At 34.7% G+C, this 13,089-nt stretch overlaps 1 pseudogene; it reads right to left on the reverse strand.

The window, feature by feature from the left end:
* Positions 1-1,092: 1,092 nt before the first annotated feature.
* On the reverse strand, positions 1,093-6,477 carry LOC110739275 (annotated as a pseudogene).
* Between the last annotated feature and the right edge of the window lie 6,612 nt (positions 6,478-13,089).

The raw sequence follows: 13,089 nt of genomic DNA on the forward strand, positions 1-13,089 counted from the left end.
TTTGTACCAAGTCTCTTATCAAATACGGATGAAATACAAAATATCAACTAACTAACTAACCTTATTCTATTTCTAATATGCTTAAAAAATTTCGACATGAAAATTTATCTTTTAGTTGTAGATCAAGATAATATACTTTCTTAACGATGCAAATTATCTGTATCAACAAGTGCATGAAATTAAATCTACTTCTACACTCCTATAATATAAAGTACATAATATCTACTCGGGTATTATTACTATATAAGCAATTGGTGAAAATATGTATTATATTATTGGTCCAAACAATGTGTAGGGTGGTTGTATGTAATTTGAGGTTTAGGGGGACTCAATGAGGTGGTTCTTAGGCTATGTTAATCTTTGTTTAAGCAAATCTACGCCACATTATTTACTAGAAAATATATTTCCATATTCAATATTTCATAATTATTATATATTCCGTATATAATATATAAAATAGGAATAAACAAAGAAAAACGTATTTTGGCTAGACCTAAAAAATATTCGAATTAAGAAATAGGATTTTTGACAAACTATGGATAAATCCAAGCGATCCCTTATTAAATCCAAGCGATCTTAAGCATTCGCCCCCAATTCAATCGGGAATTGAATTGATTATAGAAACCTGAGTTTAATTGATCGATTTATTAGTAAACAATGGGAATTGAATTGATTATAGAAACCTGAGTTTAATTGATCGATTTATTAGTAAACAATGAAAAGTTTTATCTAGGCAAGTGAATAGATTGACCTTGAAACAACAACTACTCCGTATTAATTACTACAAGCTCGTATTTTTTCCTTGTTATCTTTTCTTAACAATGAAAAACTGTTCGGAAGAATTGAGTCAACTACTAGAACTGCTAGTTTTCATACCAAAAACAAATGGAAAATAGATTTATTCCTTATTTAATTGATAATGCAATTGAATAAAAATTGAAATCTGAACTCAAGCACAAATTGGGGTTTTATTCTAAAAAATTCAGATCTTTCAAAAAAAAAAAAAAAAAAAAAAAAAAACCTACTATGATAAAATCTATAATTTATTTGTGTTAGCAAATCCCTAACTGTTTTTGATTCTGTAATAAAAATTTCATATTTAAAAAGTAAACATTAATACATAATTATTTTTTTTGGGAATAGTAACAGTAATTATGAATCTAATGGCAATATGGCATCTCACTTGTCAAAAGTTTAAGTTCTGTATTGGTGTCTATAAAAGGTCAAAAGCTCATTATCAACCCTCTGAATCAAAGTTTCACATTATCAATCTGTGAGTTATATGTTCATTATCATTACAAAAAATGGTGCCCAATGAATTTTGGACAACTTTTTTACAGACATGGCATTCCAAATGCTCAATATAATCTCGGTACGAATAATGAGGAACAAAACAGCTTGCAATCTAACGTTCATTCTGCAGCCTCTGAGCTGATGGCAAACATGGCTGAATTATTCAGAAAAACAGAGCTTCCTTAGAGTTATGGAAGTCCTCCTTTTCTGGTCTATATCTTGTCCTTGCCAAACCTGAAATTCCGGTTTTCGATTTATCTCATGCTTCCAATGATAGCGAGCATCCTCCCACATGATAACTAAAGACCCTGGGGTCAGGTATACAGGAATTTTCGTAGCTAATGGAACTTCTCCATTCCCTGGTGAAAAGTGCATGACACAGGACGACTCCAAGGAGACTATAGCTATCCCGTCTTCAAATCGCATCAGATCAACATGAGCTCAGATACCCTGTATGATTCTTAAAACATATTAGACTTTTATACATCAAGAGAATGTAACAAATTATGTGTCCACGCTTTCACAGCTACAAACTTCATAAATTCTGTAAAAACTAATAGCATGAAGTGAGTCACATCATTGTCAACTTGTCAATTTGTGAAATTCATTTGATGTAGACTAGATTACTAGAAGTATGCAAGGATTTGGGGCTCATTTTGCTAATAACGTTATTTATCTAGTAAATACAACAGGATTTGATAAAACCAGATTATCATCAATATTGGACCATTACCTATCAGCTTCAATTCTCTTCAAAGGAGGGATTTATATATCTCAAAGAATTGTCAAATTGCATCATACGGAAACAAAACTGGGACATATCACAAGCAAAACTTGAGATGCGCATGTTCTAGTGATAGATAAAACTAATCAGATAAATCCTGGCACTAAACCATAAAGACATGGCCATGTGAATATGAAAGTTGGGTCCAACAAGCAAACGACTATTACGAGTGACTCAGTTCACAAAATTCCTTTTCATATGGATAAAGGTCCTTGTTAGTATTAAATAATTAATATTAGCTAAAAGAACAATGTCAGCCAGTAAACAGCAAAATAACCAAATCGCACCTCACCTGGCTGGTATACATTTACAATAAGTTGATCAAAGAATGGATCTCTAGACAGTAACTGAGAAGGTAATACATAGGGCTCGCTATCAAGATTCAGCTTTCCACTATTTGGTTCCATATCACCAAAACAGACCACTTCATGTATTTGATCAGAAAGATCAAGTGCCCATATAGGAAGGTCCCCAAATCTCATAGCCTGCACTGAGAAAGTTACGTTAAATTTTCATCAGCGATTGAGCAGATTTATGGGAAATATGAAGCAAGAAAAAGGCATCCAACAAATAAGACAGAAACATATAGCATAAGTTAGCGTGGTTTGCTTCTCCCACTCCTTCCCTTTAGGCCATTACCTACATAATATTCTGACTGAAACAGACATTCAAAATTTTAGGTGATCTGTTATGCTCTCTTAAGACAGTTGATTTCAATATTTCATAGCTTTTAAACTATTTCACACAAAAATTTTACAGTACACTTCTTTACTTTCAGTATTCGGATAATTTTAACCAAATAGATTGGGTAACTGACAATGAAGATTCAATTCATTCCTATACGTTTCTTGGATCTCATACAATTTGACAACAGCAACAGCAAAAGAAAACACTCAAGAAATCTATTTGATCGAGTAGACTATTCGTCTGATACTCAGCAGTCACAGTCAGTAGATTCCCCCAAACAGCAACACAATTCACAACAAGAATATTTATAAAATGAAGCTTTAAAAAGAAGAAAAAAAAAAAAAGAAAAAGGATAGGTAAAAAAAGATCCAGGGAGGATAGGCTGAAGGTTCAAGAAAAGAGTTGCTTTTGAAGAGCCAGCTTTCTCTTCTACCAGGATACCAGCCTCGTGGGAAGAAAAGTATTGCCATACATTTTTATTAAATTAAAGCATTTCCATTAAAAAAAAGCAAGAAAAAAGAGAAAAACTATCTACAGTATACATCATGGAAGTTGTATGATCATGGTCTGAATAGAAAGATGGAGAAATTTGAATAGAGACATACTTCCTCCGTTCCATTTTAGTTGAAAAACTTCTTTAGGCACGTTTGCCAATGTGTTATTTCAAACATTAATATCTTCAATTATCGATAAGAAAAAAAATAAGTTTTTATATGAAAAATATACAATGACACAAATCTAACAAGACTAGAAGTGACTTAAGTTAATAGTGCCCAAAGTCAAAACGTGTCAACTAAAACAAACGAAGGAAGTATATCTTTGTCAATAGTACACAACAAAACTTATGGATCGATACCTGGTTGTGACCAGCTTCAGAGAGCCACCCTTCTGCAAACAATTTTATGCTTTAGCAAACATGAAATCAACTGATGTTATATGAAATAAATAACAACAGAGCGTTATATACTAATCCACCAAACACAATGCATTAACTATGGCTGAAGGAAAGGCAAGTTAAGGGCCTAAAACATATAATCATGGCAGTAAAAAACTCAAATCTTAATCATGGCATTTATTTCGTCAAAAGAACAGAGCAAATGAAAATTCATAACCGAGTAATTGCTTCTTAATTATTGTCTCATAAATAATTACAGCCAACAGATAACTAATGAAATAGACAAAAATATAATGACGAATGAGCTCCACTAATACTTGTTTGAAATGGGTTTGATACAGACGCTGCATAAATTTGAGCTATAGTATTCGCTTCTTAATTATTGCTTCATAAATAACTAGAGCCAACAAATAACTAATGAAATAAACGAAAAGTTATATGACCAACAAGCTCCACAAATACTAAGTTGGAATGGGTTCTGTACAGACACTACTTAAATTTGAGCTATGCTCTTTTGATTTAACATTCGGCTAGGTATGAGTTATTTCGGTTTGTACTCAATTTAAATGATCAAAACAAAAATTGAAAAATAATAATTCAAACAGTAATAATGTTCATACTAATTATCATGTCAATTCAATTTGCATCAAGTCAGTTTCAATCGATGCTAAATTTGGTCATCCTGTTCACATACAGTTCAACTTAATTCAGAGAAGGTAATCAGGTACAAGAACAAGACGTACAACTCAGCTTTGCCAAGCCGAAACACAAAGTAGCTCACTAGAGTTCTCAAAAACAAAGTATCAAACTGTTTTTCTAGTTTGTACATTATGCCTATTCCCCTTTTAGAGCTTCAAATTAAATGATACTGTATATCACTTTTTCCCTCTTCACTGTTAATTCCTATGCTACTTGAACTTGGAGACAGGATTCTACAATAAAACTTCAGGAAACATTAGAATTTGGCATAGAAAACAAAAAACAATCAAAGAGAACTTCAAGCACTAGACAATGGGCTTGTTTGGTACTCCCTCCATCCCTCATAGTTTGCCCATTATTTCATTTAAGGTCGTCCCTAAAAGATTGCTCCATTTCTGTTTTAGATTAAAGGGACCACAACTTTAATCTCACGTAAAATGCAATTGACTCCACCACTTCTGTTTCTTTTTAATTGCACTCACCCAAAAGTTAACAAAGTAAAAAATAGCTACGGGGCAAAGCCGGCAAACAATTGGGGGCGGAGGAATAATAGACTTTGTCAATTTTTTTTTATGTGGTGAAATAATCAAAGATATGTTTGATAATTAGTTTCTTAGTTGGATTAAAGCTTTATAACCTAATTAAAAGGCTGATTGGGGCTCTAATTGGTTATAGGTAGGTTATTATGCACACTATCAACAACTAATTTTACCAATCAGATTTGTGAAAAACAACCGATACAAACAATAGACTTAAACAATTAACACTAACAACACCAACTCGTCAAACAAGCCAAGTGAACAAGCAAACGACACACATAGAGCAAGTACTCATAGCAAAATAACGCTAACATGAAGTTTAGAGGAAACTCTTTTCAGCATATAAAGAATTAAATAAGTCAAAACAGTAATAAGAATCAGTTCGGCTGAAAGGTAACTTGAATATACTAATGGGAGCTTTGCAGATAACTATCATCAAGGGCATAAAGGTAGACATATCTGCCACAATTCCATTTGTATGATTTATCTCACCCACTCACAAAAGCAAAAAATAACATCCCCACAGAGAAGAATTTGATTTCTTCGGGACATCAAAGGAATTGTATTTCCCCAAATGCTCAATAACACATCCTATATCCCTATCTCAATATTAAAGGTTTGTAATTTCATACGAAATCATTTTTTCTTAACAGAAAAACCATTTGTTTGAAGAGAAACTGGTGCTCGTATGTTTCACAATCAATTCAATCCATTGAATTTCACAAACCCCGCAATGTTCTATAAAACTTTCATCACCAATGTAGGAATCAACAATTAGACATAATATCAAACTACCCAATCCTTTCTTACATATCGAAAATTGAAAAATCCTCAAAGTTGATTCTATCATTGCAAACTTAACCAACAACAATCACAAACACAAGATGGATATAGCTTCCTTCCAACTAAAAGGGTACCAAAAGGACACCCATAAAATTCACCTTTGATTCGAAACTTCGGTCTCTCACAAACCTAAAAATGTTCTGTAGAATTCCCATCACCATTGAAGGAACCTTAAGCTCTACAACATCAAGATATAATCTCAAACTACCCAATTCTTTCTAAATTTTGGCAATTCGAAACCTAATAATCTAAATTCAACAAAAAATCAATAATACAACGAAATTAAGCTAAAAAAAAATCGAAAGTTTCAGAAGAAATTACCTGTATGAATGGAAGAAAGAAGAGAAAATTGTTGTTGAGAAGAAAGAAAATCTCTGCAAAACCAAAAACCCTTGATTGGATCAATGCGTTCCCACATAAAACTAGGGTTTGTTGTTGATTGTGAGAGATGATTAGCGTGTTCGTCAGTGTCAGAATCTGAAGATGATGATCCTCCAATCACTTGTTTAAGCAGCTTTTTCTGATTGTCTTCCTCCATTGCAACGCCGTGCACTGGTTTGGCACCCGTGCGCATCAATTTGTTGCCCAAAAATGTTTTTGTCTTAAAGCTACAGGGCTCGTTAGAGTTGTTACTACCGCCGGCGTCACTGCTACAAATAGAAAATGATTTTTGCACACCTTTTGATTGATCATGGCGAAAAGCACGTAATCTTTATCAAACACAAAGAAGAAAACATTGAAAGTATCTCAAAGGGCATACTGGTCTTTTTCTTTATGTCATTTCATCACTTTAATATGAGACCGCGTTAGAAGACGTCAATAACGCTGACTAGCTCCGTCAACAATGATGAACCTCCCTCATTACATCATTCCCCCCCTTCTCAACAATAAAATTTGAAAATTTCTCAATTCTTCTATAATGGAGGCCGAGGAAATCAATTGAGTGGGAAAATTCACAATCAAACGATTAAAAACCTACCATTTGGGGTTAATCATGCCCTTAATTTTTATACTACCTCCGTTAAATGTTATGTGCAACTTTGAAGTATTTTTCTTAGGAGTTTTTCGTTAAATATGGCGACGTAGCCGTCGAAAATGGTGTTGTTGGGGGTTGGGGTTTATTGTGGTGTTGGGGGTGTCAATGAAGGTGTTTGTTAGTATCGCCTTTGTTGCAAACTTGCAGGAAAGAAGAAGGGAGGAAGAAGGAGACAACTACTCACGATGTGAGTTTAACACTGTCAAACGACATTTACTCATTGTACACATCAATGATTTTTTTTCTTACACAGTCAGCTCTATAAAATTATATAATAATTTAAACTCACGATTCCTAATGCCTAAGAAACAGCCAATGTTTTTCAATTGAGAAATTGGGGCTGCCTCCCTAAGGAAATTAAACACTTAAATAGTCAAATACACTGGAGTCAGTCACAATGAGCTAGTCTATAAGTAACTCCATTGCCTCTTCTACCCACATGAAAGATAGAGAAAGAAATACAAGAGTTTGCTAATACAAGAATATCGTTTACAATGTGCCCAAAGTCTACAGTTTCCTTCTTGTTGATCATAAGGTGTTGAACCAACTTTAAATTATCAGATTCAAGCATGATCTTTGAGATCCCCGCCTAAATCGTGATAGAGAAACAATGCCTTGCAGCCAAAGCTTCCGCAACATCAACCTGCATATCACCACAAACAATCGTGCAAGTAGCAACCATCACATCTCCCACACTGTCTCGGACCACGCCCCCAATACCGATCACACCATTTACCACAACAAGAGGCATTAGTGTTCAATTTGAAAAACCCCAAAGCGGGGGCTTCAACTTCAGGGTAATCGACATCTTATCCGCCAGCTCATAGGGAAGGTGAGAGTTTGCTTTCTCATATTCCCCAATAATGATGCTCAAAGCTTCTGAATAGTAACTTCAATTGGCACACTTTGATTCTCAAAACACCAAGCATTCCTTCTTAACCACACACCCCAAAGTAGAGCCTAGAAAATATCCCGCCAACATATATTTTTATAAACACTCCAAAGAGATAAAATCCAGGAAAAAATAGAGCATTGATCCTCACACTCAGGAATCAGATGGAGAGGCGAAGCGTACGAGATGGCTTTATCATGATCATCTAACCAAAAGCATGAAGAAAAGATTCTGGAGCTTCTCCATAGATTGTACACATATCACAGTCAATTATACCTCTTATTCTCATATTGCATCTCACATGAACCCCATTATGCAAGAATCTCCAACCAAAGTGCTTTATTTTTAGGGAAAATAGGAAACCCATAGATTTTTCAACACCTAATTCGCTTGATTTGAGGAGGAGGAGGCATTATTATTCACCTTAGCTTGAAGCTCAGCAAAATAAGCACGTACGAAGTGAGAAATCACCATTTTTGCGAGCTGCCACGCACGTCTAGCGATCAGCTTCACCAAACAAAGGCAGGGGAGTCTTTTTAATCTCAGATGCTTCCCAGGGAGAAAAAGATTCCTTAAGCAAGTCAGAGTTCCAAACTCCATCACAAACTATCTATAGTTTTTGGGCTAGAATTCGAGACTAAGGGGCTAATGAAAGACTGGAAATTAGGGAGAGTTGGGAGCAACATTGTAGGGATTTAGGTACTATATTGCGAATTTCACGAATCATATTCGTTCGCACCTAAATAGGATCTACAAGCATAACACACAAAGAAACACTTAATTATACCTTTGATGCGTGATTCCACGTGCGATCGACCACGAACTCTAGAAAAATAGAACCTCAAGCGCGATTCCTCTATTTAGTCCACGGGCTAGGATCGAACCTCCCCTAATGCTAGTTATTTGGGAACGAACACCTTCGATCCACCTTCTACGGAGAGGGGAGGAGAAAATTGACCACGATCACCACCTTGCACCACCACCGTGCGGGTGGCCGTACGGGCGTACGAACATGAGGAGGGGAGAGAATAGAGTGTTTGCGTGAGGCTAGGGTTTGATTGCTTGCTTGTCGATTCTCAGTTGACTACTAACTGTGTTGTATTTCAAACCTAAGCAAGACCTCTATCTATACATCACATGTATAATTAAGGTCCTAACCAAGCCCAAACTACTCCCTCTTATTTCTCATATGGCCAGCCACTCCTTATGAGGCCTACTGATGGACCTTTTTTTTTATTCAATCCATCACCACATAGTGTGACCTCACAGAATCCATTCTATTAGGTTTTGGATTATTTGACTAGCCCAAAGATCATTAATTACGTCTAGCAACAGACAATGACAACCCAAAAGAATGAACTTATTATCTCCATAATATTGATCCAATAATATATCAACCATTCCCAATAAGTTCCTGACCTCCTCTTGCAATCATCTCTCTAACCGACAAAATAGACCTCCAAGTAAAGTTAGCGTTGGGATTTAATTTAGCTTCCATCGACATTTGGGAAGTATTTCTGCTTTAATGTTCTAGCCATCAACGAGTGAGAATTGGTCAGTAGACACCAAGCTTGCTTGGCCAACATGGCTTTAAAGACTTGTAAGTCATCACACATTCCCAATCCCCCATCAATTTTCTAAAACAACAACCTATCTTAAGCCACCCAAGCCAACTTACTCTCATTATATTGTTATCCCCAAAAGAAATTTTTGTACATTCTCTGGACCTAATTAAGAATACTACAAGGAATTTTAAACACTTGCACTTCATATATATATATGTCAGAATAGGATGGGCAACAGACTTCATAAGAATCTCCCGACCTACTTAGCTTGAGAGAGATAACCTTACTTCCACCCTTTTAACTCCTTCCCCTGTCCCTTTTTCGACCCTTACCCTTCCCCACGCCCCGATTTCGGCCCCCTCCCCTTCCCACGCCTTGATTTCTGTAATGGTTTGGTGGTTTAGTGTAATAATCGGTATTTTTATACGTATTTTAATTTAAATAAGTATTTCTTAAAGTATTTAAGTAATTCAAAATGAATTATTTAGGGTTTTTCATTAATTTAAAAAGAATGATTTTAATTAAAATTGTATTTTTATTATATTTAATAATCTTGAAGATATTTTATTTCATGGTTTGGAAATATTAGGGCATATTATTTTATAAAAGATAACTTTTAAAGTCAAAGTTTTTTTTTAAAGAAAGTCAAAATACTAGTTTGATTAGGAAAGAGATTATTAAGGGTAGTAAAGGAATTTTAAGTAGGAGGGTATTGAGAGAGGTTATAAATACCCATCATATCCTAAGGTGGAGTGCACCCAAAGGTAAATTCTTTCTCTCCTCTTATTTTCTTTTCCCCTTAATTTTTCCCCTTCCCTTTATTTTATTTTATTATTGTTTCAATCACCACCCACACACACCACCACACACCGGCCGTCCACCACCACACGCCACCACTGGCCGGCGGCTACCACCACCAGCGCACGCCAGCAACAGCGGCCACCAGGCGAGCGCGCGGCAGCCGCCCATTCATGGTGGTTCGTGCGCACCCTTCGAACAAAAAAAAACTTTATTCTTTTTATTTTTAATTAAATCTACCCTAAATCTAATTAGTGGTTTTGGGTTTTGTGATGGTTTTATGATGTTTGATGATAATTATTTTGTATATTAATTTTCAGATTTAGTTTTGAATTAAAAAGCCCCAAATTGAAAACCCTAGGTTTTAAATTAATGTATATTGATGGAATTTGGTTGTAGGTGATTTAAATTATTGAAATAAGTGTTTTAAAACACAATTACAACAATTATAGATGATTTAATAATGCTGAAATTTTTATATATAAGCTATAATTATGTTTCTTGAAAGGATTTTTAAGTACCCATTAATTGGGAATAAAAGTAAGGGTTTTAAAATAAATTTCAGCTTATTTTAAAGGGTTTATGAGTGATTTAAAGAGGGTATATATTGCTGGAAATTTGTGTAATCAAGGGAATAATTGAGTTTATGTATTGGTATTGTAGGAGACTTCCAAGTGAGTGATTTTATTTAGTCGTGGCGATTTTGAGATCATATTCAAGGTACGTTCGCGTACTTGCTAATTATTTAAGTGTATAGAAACATGCTAGGCTTTGATAAATTAATTCTAAGGTAGTATCATGATAGGTATTGGTTCAAATTGTTGATTGGATTGGTTTTGGTGATTGATTTGTAAAGTATGAATTATTGAGTTGAATTGGTGATTGGAATTAATTATGTTGGATTATGAACCACACTTATATTATTGGCATGATAGAAAGCATGTTTAATTAAACTAAATGTTTAATTTGGTTTGGAATATGAAAAGAAAATTTTATTATGGTTCATATAATTTTTATTAATGCTATAAGCATGAGGAAAGAGCTACTTAAGTGTCTATGTACACGAGGATTAAATTATATTGCGGTGCCTATGTGCACTTAAGGTGTTTCTAACAACGAGGGATAGGATTTGTGGCGCATTATGCGTTTAAGGTGTCTTTGACACCGAGGTAGTTTAAAAAGGGTTCAACACTAAATTTATGTGGTCACTAATTATTCAATAATTAAATTGGTGTGTTTGATTACTTGAATGATTTGTTATGATTGATTGTATTATGGTTTGAGAGTTATCACTAAGTCTCATATGTAAATAACGTAAAGTGAAAGAGATTATGCACCAAAACTCTTGGAACGTATATACCTTGAGTATGAACATATGGGGGGAGTTATGGGGTTTTATATTTAACCATAACTTCTACTGGGAGTACAGGACGCTGTATATTCCTTTTTTTTTTATTATGCGCAGGAATTCCGCCACTTACAAGTGGTTCTTTTATACTAGCACGGTTAGCTCCCGTGTTAGTACCCTTTTATTGGGGTAGGTTAGGGGGAAAACCCGTTTGATGCGTAATCAAGCTAAATAATTAGACTAGTTATTTGTCTAGTTGAGTGTTGAATGTCTTGTATGCTTGTAAACAGGTGCAACAAGGTAAGTTGTGTGTTGATAGGATGAAAGCATATTAGTGTGTTTTTATTATTACGCTTATGTACTCAGCATTACTGATCGTGTGTTGTATGTTTATTTGGCCTTGTCTTTACCTTGGCAATACGATAACCCATTTCTAATGGCGAGTAGTGGGGACAAGTAGAGAGGAGCTTTTCAGGTGATGAACCATATTCATGATGGGCATGAGTGAAGAGCGAATCATGCTTAATTTCCATAGGAATATGATGTGTTCTATTGCTTTGATTATTATTTATTTTATTTATTGCTCATGAGACTAACGCAAAGATTTTCAGTATTGTTTGGTTTTGAGGGCATACAATGATTCCAAGTTGTAGTTTGACTTTGTTTGACTTTACTTTCGTTTGGTTTGACTTTTAAAGTTGACTTGTTTTTAAATGGTTTTAAAGATAGTCTTCCGTTGTGTGTCTTTGATACTTGCCTTAGCCGTTTTCACGGTGGCAGTAATATCTTAGATTTTTCTATTTCATATTTTAAAAAGGGCAAAACAGGTATTTTAAAGGAAAGACAGTTCTAGGGTGTTACATTTAGAGGCGATGGAGTGGGGTAGGGGAGGGTCGACGAACGACGTGTGGGAGCTAGGGTATGGTCGTGGCGAGGTTGGCGGCTTTGGGTCTGGTCTAGGCCGATGGTGGGGGCGGGGAGGTGGCTATGGCTGGTGGTGGTGGTTTTAATTTTTTTTAATAAGTGGTTTTAATTTCTAATTATTTTAAAAAAAATTAGTTTTAAAATAGTTAATTAATGTTAATTAGTAATAATCATTTCTTACAAAATTTAAAATTATATCTTCTTTTTTACCAATCACGTGGTGACATTGTACATTGCATTAAACTTAATAAAATAAAAATTACCTAATTAACCGGTGACAGGTCACTTGGGACCATTTGAAGCGAATTTTGGCATTAAAAAGTCGGACAATTAAAAATATACGAAAAGGTGAGATTTTTTTGGGTGGGTGAGACAAAGGTCTGATTATTCCAGGTAATTTTTCCAAAAACAAATGACACAAAGTTGAAATTAATATTACCAAATTTTTCTAAAAAATAAATCATGAATTATGTTGCAAGGAAACTAATCTAGTCCGATTAATATTACGAATTTTTTGAGAAAATCCAAGTTTCTCTCGGAGATAAATTTGGAAATATATCTTCTCACAATATAAAATTGTGAGAGGAGATAAACTAGATTGTTAATCTTCGAGATTAACCTGGGCTTCCTTGAATTTTTCCTACAAAAAAATCATGGATTGCCAATAGGGCTGAGCAACACTATTTGAAGATCCGAGAATCCGATGATCCGATCCGCATTCGATGAATATCCGATCCGAATTTGATTTCGTATCGGATATCCGATCCGAATTTTTCGGATATCGGA

This window comes from Chenopodium quinoa, unplaced genomic scaffold (assembly GCF_001683475.1).
Source record: "Chenopodium quinoa cultivar QQ74 unplaced genomic scaffold, ASM168347v1, whole genome shotgun sequence".
NCBI lineage: Eukaryota > Viridiplantae > Streptophyta > Magnoliopsida > Caryophyllales > Amaranthaceae > Chenopodium > Chenopodium quinoa.